Below are 18,603 nucleotides of genomic sequence, written 5' to 3'. Positions count from 1 at the left end.
TTCGGGAGAGCTAGCGTCCGTCGTCGAGACGAGGAGCGCCTCAGGTCGTTGCCTTGCACGAGGCCTCAGGTCGGCCTGCCGGCATCTTGGAACCCGCTTCTACGCGCGAGGTTCGGGTGACCGGGCGACCGAGTGGCCGAGTGGCCTGTTCTACGGACCTGTGGGCCGTCCACCTTTTCCTGCACCGTGCTGCTGCGTTTGCTCTTCCACGCCGGTCATCACTCTACCAGCGAGTGTCCCACCTCAAGGACTCTACGCCTCACCACATTCCGGACTTCAACCGCAACCTCGTGAGACTATTTTTTCCTGTTTGCGAACAACCGTGCATGTGTGGGGATAGTTTAAAATATTCTTCGTGTTTACGTGCCATCCAATATAATTGTCGTGTGTTTGCTCATCTTGCACCATCTCCTCCATCTTCCTCCCGTCACACGCTTTGCAACGTGACGGTCTTAACCAACATCACATATCTGGCGTCCGCGACAGGACTGCTCTTACGCTATAGAGAAGAGCAGCACATTGCATATGCGTGTCTGACGGGTGAGGATGGAGACAGACAAGCTTACGGCAATTGGAAAAGAACTGGGGTTCACTGGCCAGGCACTAAATCAATGGCTAGACGAAGAGCGCGCACGCGAAAGAGAAGCGCGTGAAGCACGTCTGGCTGAACGCAATGCAGCAAAAGAAGCTGATGCCGAAGCGCTAGCTAGATTAAAGGCGGAAAGGGAAGTGCTCGAGCTCAAGTTAAAGTTGAGGGAGCTAGATGCGACAGCGGGTAGCATGACTACTGAGCAGCTTACAGAGAGTGTGCACGCAGGTGCTACCGAGAGCTACCAAAGTCCGCACAAACTAATCCCAGCATTTAATGAAGAACGCGATGAGTTGGATGCATACATTCAGCGATTTGAGCGCGTCGCAACGAGCCAGGGCTGGCCACAAGACAAATGGGCCCTATCGCTAAGCCTCTGTTTGACAGGCGTAGCTCTGAGTGTTGTCGGCAGAATGGCACCGGATCATGCCATGGACTATGCGACACTAAAACAGACGCTTTTGCAATGCTTCAGGTTCACAGAGGAAGGCTACCGAAGGAAGTTTCAGTCGGCGAAACCCGATAATTCCGAAACTGGTAGACAGTTTGCCGGTCGTCTATTGGGATATTTCGATCACTGGCAAGAAATGGCCAATACGGACCGGACATACGATGCTCTGCGGGACAAGATTGTCTCAGAACAGTTTCTGATGACTTGCCATGAGAAAGTGGCAGTCTTTTTGAGAGAGAGGAACTGTCAGGGACTTGACATGCTAGCGGAAGCCACTGATCATTACCTGGAGGCGCAAGGGTTAGTCAACCTTGGCAAAGGTAAAAACGAGAGAGAACCTACCAAGCCACCAGGTCAAGCTCGAACTCCTGAGCGACAAGAAGAGAAGGAAAGACCACGCTGCTTTCTTTGTGGTAAACGCGGTCACAGAGCTGCTGATTGCTGGACCAATACGAAGGGTTCAAATACAAATACATCTGTTTGCGGAAAGTGCCGCCGCACTGGGCATAAGACGAGTGATTGCCCCAAAAAACCCAACAGTACTGAGAAGGCTTCGTGCTCGATGCAGCAAGTAGACATGTCCAAGGCAGTAACCGAAGAGACACAGACCTTGCGTCGAGTTCCCGGAAGTTCGGAACGCGGGAGAACGCAAACGCATAAACGAGACGAAAAGTCTATGCCTACTGCCGAAGGTGTGCTTGAAGGACATCCCGCTACCGTCTTCAGGATACAGGATGCGACTATTATTGTCAAAAGGTCCCTTGTACCAGACAGTAAGTTGACAGGAAAAATTTCCTCGGTCTGTCTTCTGGATAGAAGATTGTTGAAGCTACCTGAAGCAACCGTGGAGATCGCGTCACCGTTCTTCACAGGCAAGACTAGGGTTTTATGCATGGACAATCCTTTATATGATATTGTCCTGGGAAATGTGAAAGGTGTACGGAATGCCTCCAATCCTGACAATGAATGGAAAAGGCATCTTTATACACCGAGCGCTCCGGATGAATCATTTAGAGAAGGTGGAAACTGTTCTACCAATGAATCTATCTCTGCTGACATTTTATCATCGGCTGCTAGAGAAACCAGGGACAAGTCGGAAGTGGCAGCGACAACAAGACAGACAAGATCAGGTTCGCATTCGTTACCAGTACCAGCTATAAACCCCCTAGACATCAGCCCAATCGACTTGAAAAGCAGGCAAAGGGAGGACAGCAGTCTACGTAAATGCTTTGAAGCAGTGGACAAAGAGATGAAGACGAGGTTCGCCGACATTCAATTCTTTGTAAAGGAGGGAATTCTTTACCGAAAATACACACTGCGGTCAAAGAAACAAATGGAACAGCTTGTCGTGCCCAGAAGCCTTCATCATATTGTGATGAAAATGGCTCATGAAGGGATCCTTGCCGGACATCAAGGAATAAAGCGAACCACAGACGGTGTGAGCAAAGAGTTCTACTGGCCTGGATTCCAATCAGACATCACGCGATTTGTTAAATCGTGTGATACGTGCCAGAGGACTTTTCCCAAACATTTAATAGGTCGAGTACCATTGGGAAATACTCCCGTCATTGATACTCCGTTTAAGAGAGTTGCCATTGACATTGTGGGACCATTAACTCCCATGTCAGAGAAAGGGAATACCGTATTTATTCGCGTATAACCCGCACCAAAATGTGAAAAAACGCGTTTAAAAAGTGGGGGTGCGGGTTATCTGCGAATTTTTTCCTTGGGAGAGGGGGGTCGACTTCACCGCAATGTGTGGCGGCCTCCCCGTGTAGTCCGCCATCCCCATCGTCATCGATGCTTGTCAAGCCGATGAAGGGCCAACGAAAGGCCAGCATTGTTGAGCCTCGCGTTAGGCGCTGTTTAGTGTACTTACCCCAGTTTGCACTGTTTGCCTGCTTTGTTTTGGCATCATGAGTGCGACTCGACGGCAGTGTTTCACAGCGAAAGAGAAGCTAAAGATTATAGCCGCTGCCGAAGAAATCGGCAACAGAGCTGCTGCAAGACAGCATGACGTTGACGAGTCGTGCATTCGCGACTGGAGGAAGAAAAAAGAGAGTCTCGAAGCAACGAACCGGGACAGGCGAGCGTTTCGGGGTCCGAAGACTGGCGCGTACCCCCACCTCGAGACGCAGCTTGCGAAGTTCATTGAGGAGCAGAGAAGTCGTGGCCACGCTGTTTCGACTGAGATGGCGCAAATGGAAGCCCTGAAGTTGGCCCGGGAATTGAACATTCCACGCGAGTTTCGTGCAAGCCGTGGATGGCTTCAGCGCTTCATGCGAAGACATGGATTTTCTATGCGGCGGCGAACAACCATGTGCCAGCGGCTTCCTGAAGCCTACGAGGAAAAGTTGTTGAACTTTCAACGATATGTGATCGCACTTCGGAAGGAGCACAGCTATTTGCTGTCTCAGGTGGGAAATGCTGATCAAACACCTGTGTACTTTGAGATGCCGATGGACACGACCATGGAAAAAAAGGGCTCCAAATCAGTCAGCGTGCTGACCGGCGGAAATGCCAAGCTGCGCTGCACAGTCATGCTATGCGCTTTGGCTGACGGCACGAAACTGCGCCCGTATGTCATTTTCAAACGCAAGACGCTACCTAGCATTCCACTGCCCCCAGGAATCGTTGTGCGTGCGGAAGAAAATTCGTGGATGAACAGTGGCCTAGTCGGTGACTGGCTTCGAGTAATCTGGGAGCGAAGACCAGGTGCCTTGCTGGCACGCCGGTCGATGCTCGTACTAGATTCCTTCAGAGGCCACTGCACTGATGCGGTGAAGGCTCGCCTTGCCGAGACCAGCACCGACCTCGTCATAATACCTGGCGGCATGACGTCCATGCTACAGCCACTCAACGTGTGCCTGAACAAGCCGTTCAAGGCACACGTGAAGCGGCTGTATGCCCAGTGGATGGCCGACGGCATTTACGCCCTCACACCGACGGGACGCGTGCGAAGGCCTGATATTCCATTGCTGTGCCAGTGGATCGTGGATGCGTGGAAAGCGATACCGGCCGATTTGGTGCGCAAAAGCTTTAAAAAATGTGCGATCAGTAATAGTTTGGATGGTTCCGAGGACGACTACGTCTTTGAGAGTGGCGATGAAGCCTCGGATGGCAGTAGTGAGAGCGGCGACGATTAAGAATCGGATAACCAGTGACGTGGTGGCGGTCGTTTGAATAAATGTTCTGAAAACGAAATGATCACTGAGTGTGAGTTGCATCTTTCTAGCGCTCATTTTTTTTTTTTTTCAGGTAAACGTGCGGGTTATACGCGAGTTTTTTTTTTTTTTTTCCGTCGAGTTCAAAGTTAGGGGTGCGGGTTATACGCAGGGGCGGGTTATACGCGGGTAAATACGGTAAGTACGTGCTGACAATGGTCGATATGGCAACGCGGTATCCTGACGCTGTGGCACTGCCAAGCAGTGAAACAGAAAAAATAGCTGAGGCACTTCTAGAGATGTTCTCTCGTGTGGGAGTCCCACAGGAGATAATCAGTGACAGAGGCACATCATTCTCGTCACGCCTGATGAAGGAGCTAAGCAGTCTTCTCTCTTTTACGCAGTTGCCAACAACTCCATATCATCTGATGGCAAATGGCCTTGTGGAGAGGTTCAACGGCACCCTTAAACAAATGATAAGATGAATGTGTCAAGAGAGCCAGAAAAAATGGGACCGGTACTTGGTACCCTTGCTTTTTGCTTATCGCGAAGTCCCTCAGTCAAGCCTGGGTTTTTCACCCTTTGACTTGTTGTATGGCCGTTATGTCAGAGGACCCATGGCGATATTGAAAGAATTATGGACAGGTGATCATATTGATGATGACGCAAAAACTTCATACGGGTATGTAGTTGAGCTACGGAAGCGTCTTGAAGACACTTGTCGTTTGGCCAAGGAGGAGCTTCAAAAAGCGAAACTTTTACAGAAGAAACACTACGACCGGAAGGCCAGACCACGTCATTTAGCTGCTGGAGACAAGGTTTTGCTACTGCTACCTTCGGACAACAACAAATTGATTCTTACGTGGAAAGGGCCATTCACTGTACTTGAGAGGAGAAATGACGTCGATTACGTTATTGACCTCGGGACAAGGGCGACACTGTTCCACATAAATTTACTGAAGAAGTATGAGGAACGACCCCTTATATCACCGCCATTAACGAAAGTGTCAGCTGCTTGTCAGACTGATGACACCGAAAATGATCATGCCTACCGTTTGAAGGAAAAGAATCGGCGGCCGACGGGAATCTATCGGCACCGCTCTCTCATGGGGTTTTAAACATGGTGTTTCAAAAGCATGAACTCAAACCGGTGTAGCTTTAATGTCGAGCAACATTTGCTGCCATGTTAGTTTTGTGGATCTTTGTTTTCACCTTATATCGTGGTGTTGTGACTTGTCAATGTTATCATCATGCCGAGCGTGCGGTGCTCCAAACTCTAGTGTTGTAGTAATTCTTAGGTGTACTCATACATACCGAGTGTGCGGTGCTCGGAACTGTAGTGCTGTGGTAATTTTCGTGTGTACTCATACATACCGAGTGTGCGGTGCTCGGATATGCGGTGCAGTGGTTATACTCTTGTGGTGCGTGTGTGCTACGGTGGACCAGCAGCGACCGAGTGGCCTGTTCTACGGAGCTGTGGGCCGTCCACCTTTTCCTGCACCGTGCGGCTGCGTTTGCTCTTCCACGCCGGTCATCACTCTACCAGCGAGTGTCCCACCTCAAGGACTCTACGCCTCACCACATTCCGGACTTCAACCGCAACCTCGTGAGACTATTTTTTCCTGTTTACGAACAACCATGTATGTGTGGGGCTAGTTTAAGATATTCTTCGTGTTTACGTGCCGTCCAATATAATTGTTGTGTGTTTGCTCATCTTGCACCGTCTCCTCCATCTTCCTCCCGTCACACGCTTTGCAACGTGACGGTCCTAACAACATCACAGTCGAGTTATCTAATTTTCCGATCCAACGTCTAGGCTGTGCTAGTGATGTCTCAAACAAGGACGCTCACGAGTAGGTGTTATTTTGATGATGGTCTTCGACTAATGTGACGTGCAACTTTATTTTTCCCACCATGGGTTGCTTTTATCCTCGAGTGTTTTGACAGCTCAAGGAATACAAACTATGACGAGCAATTCTTTCCGTCAAGTGGGGCCTTCACTCGCACATGAGCCCGCAGTCGATTTCAGACTGACCTGCAACCAAAGCTTGACTAGCAGTCTAGCCTCATACATTTTGAACACTGCCTGTGCACATATCCTTAATCATTATAGTACAATATTGTATAACACTTCACATTACTGTACAGCAGTGCACAGGAATTGAACAAAGCAGGTGGAGGCTCCAGCGCCAGTAGAATGCACACTAGACAACCTTACTTGCACAATAAAGCTGATCGAATTCAATAATCAATTATGAGGAGGCTTCTGCATGCTCATACTGCACAAGAACCATTGCTTCGCGAGCTTAAAGAATGCAGTAATGAATGAACCAGGTGCTTGCGGCAATGAGCAAAAACATACGCTCCCTGTACAATAGGAACTTACCCATTTTCACTACTGCAAAGCTACTGCTTTCCTGCACAGCATGAACATCACTATGGGTGGTACCGTATTTACTCGCATAATGATCGCACTCGCGTAGTGATAGCACACCTGACATCAAAATAAGATTTTTTTATTTCCCATGTAACGATTGCAACCCGAACTTGCCACAGCGATATGTCGTGTGCCAAGTCTAGCTAATAATGATCGCACTTACCATCTGTCGAATGCTACGTGAACGACCCTTCAAGACAAACCAAGCGGTCTGCACGCACCAAACATTCTTAAGCAGATGCCCCATTTCATTACTTTCATCACTTTCCGCACTTCCATGACAAAAAGAGGCACAACCAAACTTGCCTTTATTATGTGTAGGCTTTATAATGGTTGTGGCCAACAACGACAAAAAAGGCGCCTTTCGATTCTTCTTATCTGCACTTGTGGGCACGCAACAAATTGCGAGTGGCAACGATAGTAGCCACGTTTACAGATATGTTAGAAGTGTACCCTATTCATATGCTGACGCTTGTAACACACCTAAGATATTCGGCCACCCTTAGCAGAAACGTGCCGTATTAGGATAGCAGTGAAGACAGATGGCGCAGATGCCGCAACGATAGTAGCCACGTTTACACTGATACATTAGAAGTGTACCCTATTCATACGCCGATGCTTGTAACACACCTAAGATATTCGGCCACCCTTAGCAGAAAGAAACCTGCCGTATTAGGATAGTAGTGAAGACAGATGGCGCAGATGCCGCAACGATAGTAGCCACGTTTACACTGATACGTTAGAAGTGTACCCTATTCATACCCCGACGGTTGTAACGCACCTAAGATATTCGGCCACCCTTAGCAGAAACGTGCCGTATTAGGATAGTAGTGAAGACAGATGGCGCAGTTGCCACAACGATAGTAGCCATGTTTACACTGATACGTTAGAAGTGTACCCTATTCATACGCCGACGCTTGTAACACACCTAAGATATTCGGCCACCCTTAGCAGAAACGTGCCGTATTAGGATAGTAGTGAAGACAGATGCCACAGATGCCGCAACGATAGTAGCCACGTTTACACTGATACGTTAGAAGTGTACCCTATTCATACCCCGACGCTTGTAACACACCCAAGATATTCGGCCACCCTTAGCAGAAACCTGCCGTATTAGGATAGTAGTGAAGACAGATGGCACAGATGCCGCAACGATAGTAGCCACGTTTACACTGATACGTTAGAAGTGTACCCTATTCATACCCCGACGCTTGTAACGCACCTAAGATATTCGGCCACCCTTACCAGGAACGTGCCGTATTAGGATAGTAGTGAAGACAGATGGCGCAGATGCCGCAACGATAGTAGCCATGTTTACACTGATACGTTAGAAGTGTACCCTATTCATACGCCAACACTTGTAACACACGTAAAATATTCGCCCACCCTTAGTGGAAACGCGCTGTATTAGGATAGTAGTGAAGACAGATGCCGCAGTTTCTGCAGCATGCTGGCCATGTGTTTCTATGTCACTGGCAGCTAAGCGCGCTTATCTGTTTCTGTCCCCTCGAAGTGGACATGGCTACGTTAGTACCGCAAACTTGCTGATATTAACGATATTATTCATTACTGATACAGAAGAAACTGTTTCAATGCACGTAATGTACTCACGAGAAGAAAAAAAGGAATAGAGTTTGGCGCGTTCCGCTTGCTCTGTCCGCCGCCATTTTTGTATTGGTGTGCTGCACTACACACAGTGGCAGCCGCCTATTTGTTGACCTGTTGTCATCCCGCAGCAAACATGGGATGAAAAACATTTTTTTTTTCTCGCGGGAAATTTAACCAGCGTAATGATCACAGCCCTGTATTTGCGTCAATTTTTTTGACAAGAAAGTGTGATCATTATGCGAGTAAATACAGTATTGATGCCAACAAATCTTAACAATTTTTCTTCGTGATCAGATTTACAAAAGTGGGGAACTAGGAACCAGGTGCATATTTTGTATATATTTCATGCTTTCTTTTAACCCTCCATACTGATACCAAAAATAATGAATTATTATACTCATTCGTGTTCCTCAAGGTGCTCTTTGAAGCCTCACATAAGAATTTTCAAAAACTGTTCGAGCAATTATTACTCCTTTACATCGATTCAAGACATCAGTAATCAGGATATAATTTTGTGTATAGCGACACAGTTAAATGTCGATATAATAAACTTTAACATAACAAAATTCTCCGTACAATGAAGTATTTAACTTTTCATAATATTTTGTCCATCGAAAACTACGAATTTAAGACCTCAATATAATGAACTGTGTTTACACACGATTTCAACATAAAACAATTTTCTTGCCACCGTGATGGAATACCGAGACAATAAACGAAAACTTCCGTAGACGCAGACGGTCAAATTATTGAATTGCAAGCGGCTGCATGCGAACGCGCCTCTCAAATCGCGCGTGAACACCAAAGCGGAAGTACATGTTGCCGGGCCAGTCGGTTCATATTGCCGACTAGACGATAAATATGATGGCTTTGGCGCAAACAAGGAAGGACGGAAGAGAACAGATAATAAACAGTCGAAAGTAATTGGCACTCCCCTTGTTCCCTTCCGTCCTTCCTTGCTCGCGCCAAAGCGATCATATAAAGCGGAACAGCGTCACGCTCCCTATAATTTCAAAGTGGGATAAAAACCTATCGTGCCCTATGCTTTGTATGCTTTGGGTACGAGTGAGAGCATGCGAGGGCGAGCCGAGAAGCACGGTTGCTTGGCGAGTGCCGTCTCCTAGCACGGCTGTGGATGCTCAGGGCCGTCAGCCGAACGCATGGGACGCCTGTGACGCCCAGGTAATCTGCCATGCGTGCGAATGGGAATGCCGTGGCATTGTGCGCACCCTCTTCCCTCGAGTTTATCCCTGGAGGCTCGAGTCTCGGGGGCGCACTGAAGCGAGAGGCAGGCAAAGCATTCGCTCCCCACTGCTGGTGCCTTTCACGACGCTGTCGTTTCACCGCAGGTGACACTATTGACTGCGGGGGTGGAGTGGACGCAAAAGCATGGCTGGCTTCGCTTAATTTGTGCCACCGATGTGCAGATATCGTCGACACAGTATCTTTTGTCGCCAAATCTCTAACTCAACAGAATCAATATTTTTCTCATACAAACTTGCTGTTTTCAATTGCCCCATAATTTGGAAAATTCAGCGGCCACTTCTGTGTGGAATCAATTGGCGACTGCAATTTTTTGCATAAAAGGTCAACTTCAATATAACAAAATTTTAGGGTACCAAAGCAAAGTGCCCAATTTACCGACAGGTTTAACTGCATATGTTGTGACTACTACGCCTGGAAATGAAACGTCAAAACATTAAAATTAAATTAAATTATGGGTTTTACGTGCCAAAACTACTTTCTCATTATGAGGCACGCCATAGTGAGGGACTCTGGAAATTTGCACCACCTGGAGTTCTTTAACGTGCACCTGAATTAAGTACACGGTTGTTTTCGCATTTCGCCCCCATGAAATGCGGCCGCCGTGGCCAGAATTCAATCCCGCAACCTCATGTTCAGCAGCCCAACACCATAGCCACTGAGCAAGCACGGCAGGTAACGTCAAAACATAAAACACCGAAAAGGAACACTTTTCTAGCAGTAACGAAAGAGTTAAAGGCGAACAGTGAAATTTCACTTTCGCTAAATTGGGTACATTCAGACCTCGTTACATCAAAGTTGCATTCAACACAAATACTTTTGCTAAATCCTAAATTCGTTATAAGCACATATTGTAGCCTGCTAATATTGTCACGTGGTAGCGACGGTGAAGAAAGCAGCCAAACTGAGAAAGACGAAACTAGCATCTTATTAGGTGAACTTCTGCCCTCAAAAACAGGCTACACTTCAAGCACAGCGACAGCGGCGAACACAGTCGGCGATCGTCGAAAATCTGATCAGCGGGTCAAGCGTGTTGGCTTTTATAGATCAGTCATCGAATGTTCCAGAGTAATCGCTGGGACCCACATGCCTTCCACAAAGTTCTACGCCATTCGTGTCGCGCATACATGCAATCAGATTACACAAAGTTCGGCAACAACAGAGAGTGGATAGAAGCATCAATAACATTCTAGAAACTTCCAATACATGGAGACGCGTCCTGCGCTGAGCGATAATATTTTGTGGATGGTAAAAGCACTCACCCACAAAAGATAAACGAGTTCACATGTCAATATCTTTTTAAAAAATTTTTTATTTTGATATACAGCAGACTTAGATTATTTCGACTCCTGTTACTTTTTTGGTTAATTCAAATCGAAGACTCCGGTAAGCGCCCATGCATTTCTAAGACCCCAACCTTTTGTAATTTCGATCCTAAAATTGGCCACTTTGCGTGCATGTTTCTGACCCCTATGGTGACCCTAATAGTACCTCCTTTAGTGGGAGCATCTGTCTTGGCGGAGCTTAGGGGACGGTGAATCTGTCCAACACATTCATTTCCTGCCACAAAAAAGCCTATTTTGACCCGCCCCAGCAAGAATTTCAAGCAAAAGACCGTAGCTCATGATGTCTGATGGCGGTATTTACCAGGTTCCAATGCATGCTTTTTTTGTTTCCAGTGAGCATTGGGCTGAAAATTGCATGGTAATGGAATCGGACACAACTGGGAGTGAGCTCCACTACGGGAGAAGTTGGTGCCACCGTCAGTGTGACATGGTACGAGGGATCACGTGGACACAGTGGACGTGTCGGCTGCTTGGGCAGCGCCGCAGCGAGCTGAAAACGTAAAACTTAAAGTCCCACCTACACTGCGATTCTGATTAAGTGGGGAGGTTTTCTCGCTTTGGGTGTCTACTTGATAACACTTGAAAGCACTATAATAGGTAGTGGTGGCCTTTAAGGCGTCCAACACTGTAGGCTACTGCTCGGTGCCGCAGTGTCGGACATACGGTATGGAGTCCGGTGTCAACCTTCACACGTACGTGCAGGACAAGAAGCTGCGTGAAGCTTGCATTGCGAAACTTAGAACCGGCAAGCAGCCGTCGGCTACAACTCAGGTGGGCAGCAAGTGCTTCCCTGAGGATAATTTCTGTTACGGCGTAGGGGCTGTGATCTCGGTGAGTAGCAGAAAGCGCGCACTGAGACGCTCGCCCGTGTGCACTACCCGGCTTATGTCGTGAAGCTCTGGTCTGTGAACTTATTGATGCTAGATACTGATAAGTTCCCTGGAACGGTAAGGAAACGGTAAAAAGCTCAGAAAAGGGCATGGCATATGCTGATGTTTGCGTTAGCACCAAACAATCAATGTACTGGATTAAGGAAAAAAAGCAATGGGAAATAACTCGCTGAGAAGACCAATAAACATGCAGTACAACACAACTTGAGAAATAAAGGCATTGAAATGCCCAAGAATTCAGAAGAAAAAAACAAGTTTGAATCATCCCCACGGCATATCAAACGTTGCCGTCGGTGTCCAAGTCCCTATAGTTATAACAAAATTTTTGAACCGCTCTGATAGCGCCCATGCAACAATGGTTGGTTGTTTACTAATAACTGGTCATAATCCACAGCCTAAACTCATAGAACGGTGCGAAAAGGTGTTGGCAGTGAAAGTAAAACATTGTGTACGGACATGCATGCAGAAGTGCAGCTGGCCGCTGCGAACCCGTGTGACTGCTGCATTGAGGCTTCATTCTGTTACGCTCCATTTCATTATAGAGGCAGCCCACTACAAGAACATATTTCACATAGTTTGCTCTCAGCAATTGCCTACCTTTCACGAAAGAAAGCGGTTTGGGGGACCATCGTGGTGACCGTGTGCAGTGGGTGTTGACTGTACGTATTCAGTAAAGAGATAGCGTGTGTAAACCATTCTGTGCTTTCTACTTGGTCAAGATGATTAGTGTGATAGTAAAAAACTTCCTTCGGTTCAAAAGTATGTACAGAAATGCAGAAATACAGAAATAAGGAGGGCTCCCGCTTGGTGTTTTTATCAAGCGCTGACAGCCGAAACTATGAGGAGAGCACTGCATTATCCCTCATACTATGCAAGCAAGGCGCTTGCATAATATGACGTCTTCGCCCCCAATATCAAAACCACCTTTGAGGAGTTTGTATGCTTTGCCACACAATACAAATGTATTGCGGAGACGCTGACTTTAAATAACCGTGCGACAAAGCCGACTTTCGAAAATCGGTTGACATTGTGTAGCACATCTTTCTTGCTAAAAAATACTGGTGCATGTTAAGATTTCTGCTTGTTTACAAGCTTTAACGTTATTTCTATGTTAGTAATCTACTCTGGGTACATAGAAAGTGGGCGCCTGCTTGATTTGGGGGGTGTTAGAATCAGGAAAATACAGGCAAATGAATCAGTGGTGTGTTTTGGCACTTTTTCCTTTATCTTGATAAATTAAATCCACTGGATAAGTCGATCAATTTCATTGGTCTTGTGAAAGTCACAACAACGGAAGTCGACTGTATCACCAAGGTTTGACTGTAAGGCATAATATTGGAGCAATTTTGTACCTTGCCAAAGCTGCGGGGTTGGTAATTGTCTGCAAGCGGTAGTGGCAGCATTTTTTTTCCAGTTTTATTATCTGAAACAACTATGCATTTCTGTAAGCTTATTGTGATGAAAACACCTATTTTAAATTAAAATTTTACATGGAGGCTGTTTTATATGTAATTACAGCAAAAGCTGGTTATTTCACACCTCAATAATTCAAAATTTTCGATACTTCAACCTGTCACAGTCTGGCAAAGCTCCACAGCACTACATGTAATTAAAGAAGTCGTCAATTTGCAAAATAATTGGGTCTGTCACGGATCATTCGAATTGCACGTCGTTGTGACTGGCTCCTGGCTTGTGCTGGTGGTCAGTTTCCAGCTAAGTGACAGTTGGCGTGACGTGCTCATCACCGTCGTCATCAATCCACACCTTAGCAACAGCTCCCTCAGATCTCAAAGGCTATGTTCTTGCGGACTGCATGTACTGTAAAAGAGTAGAGGAGCCCAAACTATGTCATCGCCACCATGTTCTTACATTTATTTTTTGCAAGTGGTTAGTTGCATTGACAGTGGAGCATGCGGCCGATTTGGCCCATTGAGAAACTTGCCAGTCTCAAAGGGGTCGAGCAAGTGAAATGAGCTGTGCCATTTTTTATCAACTTTGTTGTGTCAGTGCCTTGTGAAGTGTGTCATGGGAAGTTTCTGTTGCGGCGACCCGACCTACACTGGGGATGTGCCGCCATGTTTTTGCTGAATGGCAAATGCTGGAGGGTAATGAACCACTGTTTGGGTGCAATCACTTGAAATGGATTGTAACAGCCTAGGTGCACTATTGAAAGAAACGGGACTGTCTGACGAGACACTACAGCAACAGGTGAGTCAGCAGAAATTGGCAGGGGAAGCGACACGACAGCCACCAGCTAAGGACATCGAACGCAGTGGGCATCCGTGGAGACCAACGGAGGGTGTAACATTCGTGTCCTGTTCAGGTACAGATGTGAGTTCTGTTAACGCCCAAATGTGTGGCAGGACATGGCATCCGCGCCTTCCACTGGCACGCTGGTGTTATCAGCAAGATCACACACTGTGCGCCTAACTAAATGCATCCTGACCAGCGTGGCACATGGTACACAATATCGCCGATACAGTAACGGCAGCGTAGTGGAAGGCAAGGATGGCATCTCTGGCCCCACGATTGTGCGTTATTGTTTAGAGATCTGACATCTGTACATTTATTCTTGGGCAATGTGGACTTCGCAGACTTTGTAAGTGTTGGCAGCTGCGCTGTGACCTGCAGTACTCTCACAGACAATGACATCGTTGCCCAAGTAGTCAGCAATGGCCACGCGGCAGAAGATGACAATAATGCAGATGAAGTAGAGGAAGCACCGGTGCGGCCTTTTTTTTATCGCAGGTGATGCAAGGACTGAATCGTGCATGGCTGTTCTTCAGGTTTCAAGAGAGTGGGGAAGATGCTTTCTGACACATTCGAGCTCTCGGAAGATCAGCTTACAGCAATCGCTTTCAGAGAACAAAAGGTGAAAATTACCATGGATTTCTTTCATAAATAGTCACGGTTGCAGACGTGCTCCCACTCCTCTCGTCGTCAAATACATTTAAACCTTGACATAACGAACTTCAATATAACGAAATTCTCAATATCACAAGGTATGTTTACACAAGATTTTAATACACCGAAATTTGCACTGTCACAGCAAAGGAATACAGAGACAATAAATGGAAACTTCTGCTGACGCAGATGGTCAAATAGTTGAATTACGAGCGGTGAATGCACCTCTCAAATCACATGCTGCGCGACAAAGAGTGACCGCCGAAGCACATCAACATGGTGCTCATGTAAAATCCAAGGGTGATAAGATCCTATCGCGACCCACACGCTGTGCGCTTTTGGTACGAGTGAAAGTATGCGAGGGCGAGTCAAGAATGGTGGTGGCCTGATGAGTGCAGTCTATCCATGTGAACAATGAGAGGAGGGCAGACTGTTGCAAGGCACTTTTTCTAGCACGGCCGTGGTTGTGCGTGGCTGTCAGCATGGCTGAGTGCATATGCAGCCTGTGCACTCCACTTTCGAGATACTCTTCCATGTGTACTAGTGGGTGTGCCGAGATGGCATGGCATGATATGTGCCATCTTTCCACGCATCTAGCATTTCAGGTTGCGTAACCTAGAGTTTCGGAGACTCGTTGACGCTAGAGGTCGACGAAGCATTTGCTTCTTGCTTCCGGCGTTTTTCTCGGTAGCGTCGTCTTACTGCAGGGGACGCTACCAGTTGTGGGGGTGCAGTGGACGCAAAAGAGTAGCTGATTTCGCTTAATTCCTGCTGCCGATGCGGAGCTATCCTCGACACGACAGGAAATTGTATCTTTTGTAGCCTACTTTCAAATTCGAAAAAAATTAAAAAATTTTCCTCCTTTGAATTTGCTTTGTACGATTGCCCGATAATTTGCAGAACTTTTATGGCCCCTTCCGTTAAGAAAAACCAATTGGCGACAATTTATTTGCATGAAAGGTGGAATTTCCAATACAATGAAACTTCGATACAACAAAGCAAATTGCCAGTTTTACGACTTCATTATATCGAAGTTGAGCTATAGCATAACCTTCTATCAATCACTTTTGTTATTTTCAATTTCGTTTAATTTGAACTCAAATAGTGTCCCTGTGAAACTCGAATTAATGAACTTGCACTGTATGTGAACTAGTCTGTACATGCAGTTGAGTCTTTCGTGTGGCAACTGACCTTTCAGTCGTTCCCTGTGCAAAGCAGGTAACTGGGTACACAATGGCGTGGGCAATAACGTGGCCATGCAAGACCTCTCATGGTGGCTCGCTGGCCATAGCTGCTGAACATGAAGTCGAGGGTTTGATTCCCAGCTGTGTCAACCGCACTCCTAGAGGGTGGATTAAAAAAAGAACTAGGGTATATCGCACTTGCTGATGCACATCTAGGAACCCTTGAGTGGTGAAAATTATTTCAGTGCTCTCCAGTACAGCATGCCTCAAAATCGGCTGTGCATTATTTGGACATTACCCACAAATGAATGCCACACTAACAAGGAAACAAACAAGCGAAGTGCATATGGAAAGCAGTTAGTCTCAAAGCACACAAATGTTGGGTGTGGTCACAATGGCCAGCATTTGTGCCACCATGGCAGTGACACGACAGCTTCATTAAATAAGAATACGGGCAAGTTGGTGAATGTTCGTGGTGATATGGCGATTCCACACAAATGAAGACAGAAGGCAAGGAAACAAGGACACGCACAGACCTCTCAACTAAGGGTGTGCGAATACGGAAAAGTAAATTTTAAATCAAATATCAAACTGAAAAAATGTCAAATATTGATAAAATTTCAGAAGATCTTCAAAACAATTTGAAGCTTCTAACGTTTGGGCAAGAAAACACCGTGCTGCATATGCTCAGGAGTCTCCTAACATTATATAATATGACTGTAGCTAGCTATAACTAAATTGAGTAACCCTAAAATCAAGATATACAGTATGGTCTATTCTTATTAAAGGGAATGTCAAATAAGTATGCCAGCAGTGATTACAGCTCAGTTCTAGTATATGAAAGTCTGTAAATTATGTTTCGTTATCAATAGAATTCCTGTTGAATAAAACCAAGTGTTTTTTTCCCTCTGAAACTAATGATTTAGTGAAGTGCTGTTGTACTGAAAACGTAGTTTAATAGTGGACCTGTGTTCTGCGGCAATGTTTTATTTATTGCACAGGAAGTCTTGCTTTCCAGCTTTTCTTCGAAACACACAAAGGCTATTTAAACTTTACGGCAGCTGGGCTGTAGTAAGGCCAATCTGCATTACAGATGAAAGCACCGCGTATCACACAATCGATCACCACTCTGTGTGTAGCTGGCGCCGACAGTAAAGACGAGGTGACATCCACGCTGTTTCATTGTCAGTTTCTCCGTAACTTGCCACCAGTCTTGCCAGCCGGATTCCGAAATCTAGAGGGTCACGAAATTAGCGCAACGCAGTCTCCCCCCTCCCTCCTCAATGTGCCATTCGTGCACAAGTGACACGCATCTTTCGCACTTGCCGTTTAAATTGTGCGACCGTTTGCTCGAAGCTATAAAAATTATACGAACGCCGTCTATGAACAGCATCGGGGACGAGAGGCCACCTTACGGTGTGACCCAAATGTGAGGGCCGTGGCCAACTATGTTGCCCTTCCGTGCACTCGCTTTTGTTTCCAAGGTGGTTTGTCAGCTTTCTGAGTGTCGAGTGGCTGCTGCAAATAGGTCTGCGTCAATTCGGCACCAAACCGTAACGTTAGTCGCCGACACTCGACGAAGCAGCACCATCATCCCTAATGGCCTAGGCAGCGTGCCGTGACGAAAATGTGCCGCCGACTGATGTGGCAACGGGCTGCAAGCCGTCGTGGAACACTTACAGCTAATATGTCTGTATGGACGGCTCGTCGGCAATTGGTCCCAAGATCAGGCAAGTGGGTTAGATTCACGGGTCTCGAAGGGGCGTGAAGTTCGTCGTCACGAATACAACGCAATCTGGGCGAAACTTGTACCGACAGTGGCGGGTCCAGCCCGCATGGCGCCGTTTTGTGAATTGTGGCTTTCTGGTGCGCTATGTGCGATCCTTGCCTCGGGCCGACGGGGAAGCGTTGGGCTGGCCTGTCTGCTCGGTGCTCCTTTCGCACCAAAACGAAGTGAAACGCTCGCTCGGGCGGCACACCGAGCACGAGGGGTTCTGCGGCACACGTGATGTGGGAACTGCGTAGGTCCGAACATCGAATATATAGAATACCGTATTTACCCGCATAATGGATGCACTCGCGTAATGAATGCAATCCCCACTTTTCCAATTATGAAGTGCATTTTTTTCTTTTTCTCGCACACTGATCACACCCTGAACTTGCTGCCATGAAGTAGGAGACACACGGTACGATCTGGCATCTGATATGGCATCAGGCGAGTGCCATTGTGCCAGACATTGTGTCAGATGCCGAATCGTATCATGTCTCCTACTTTTACTGCGATAGCAATTATGTGGACATTCCAGGTGCATTTTTGCCGCCGTCGTCATCACTGTGAGCCGCTTGGTGTAAGTGCGAGTGAAAGCACGTGAGGGACACCGACGATCGTGGCTCAATCTCAGGCACCACCTTTTGCCGCGCAAAAGACCCCGGAGGGAGGGGAGGCAGCAGCGTTGTGCTCTGGCAGCAACTGCATATTGCGCAACCGTGCCCGAGGGGGCGGCGACTATCGCGGCTCAGTTTCCCACGTACAAGGGAGGAAAGCGGGAAGGAAACACCGTCTTCCACTGCGCGCATGGCGTCAGGAAATGGAAATGTGGTTCTATATCCTCGAGCAAGCTTGCCAAAGCAGACTAACGGAATTCTGACAGTAAATTTTCCTTCTGTGACGCATTACCCATCTGTGCTGTCTCATTTCGTGACAATGAAATTCTCGCGAATGCAAATTTTTTCACGTTCCTGGCAATTTCTTTCTTGCGAGGTTCAA

The 18,603-nt window shown here is 46.9% G+C and overlaps 1 protein-coding gene across 7 annotated transcripts in view; it reads right to left on the bottom strand.

Moving 5' to 3' along the window:
- Positions 1 to 18,603, bottom strand: part of LOC126519697 (USP6 N-terminal-like protein) — a 242,522-nt gene that overhangs the window by 15,483 nt on the left and 208,436 nt on the right. The window contains exon 17 of one of the 7 annotated variants that reach the window (XM_055065367.2): positions 17,564 to 17,853. The exons of the other annotated variants lie outside the window; for them this stretch is intronic. The gene's annotated coding sequence lies outside the window, so the exon portion shown is untranslated. Of the gene's footprint in view, positions 1 to 17,563; positions 17,854 to 18,603 lie in introns of those variants that run through there. 7 annotated transcript variants of the gene reach the window in all.

The sequence above is a fragment of the Dermacentor andersoni genome, chromosome 10 (genome assembly GCF_023375885.2).
Source record: "Dermacentor andersoni chromosome 10, qqDerAnde1_hic_scaffold, whole genome shotgun sequence".
NCBI classification, from domain to species: Eukaryota; Metazoa; Arthropoda; class Arachnida; order Ixodida; family Ixodidae; genus Dermacentor; species Dermacentor andersoni.
The sequence above is the reverse complement of the archived record's forward strand: the minus strand, read 5'-3'. Positions and strand labels throughout refer to the sequence as shown.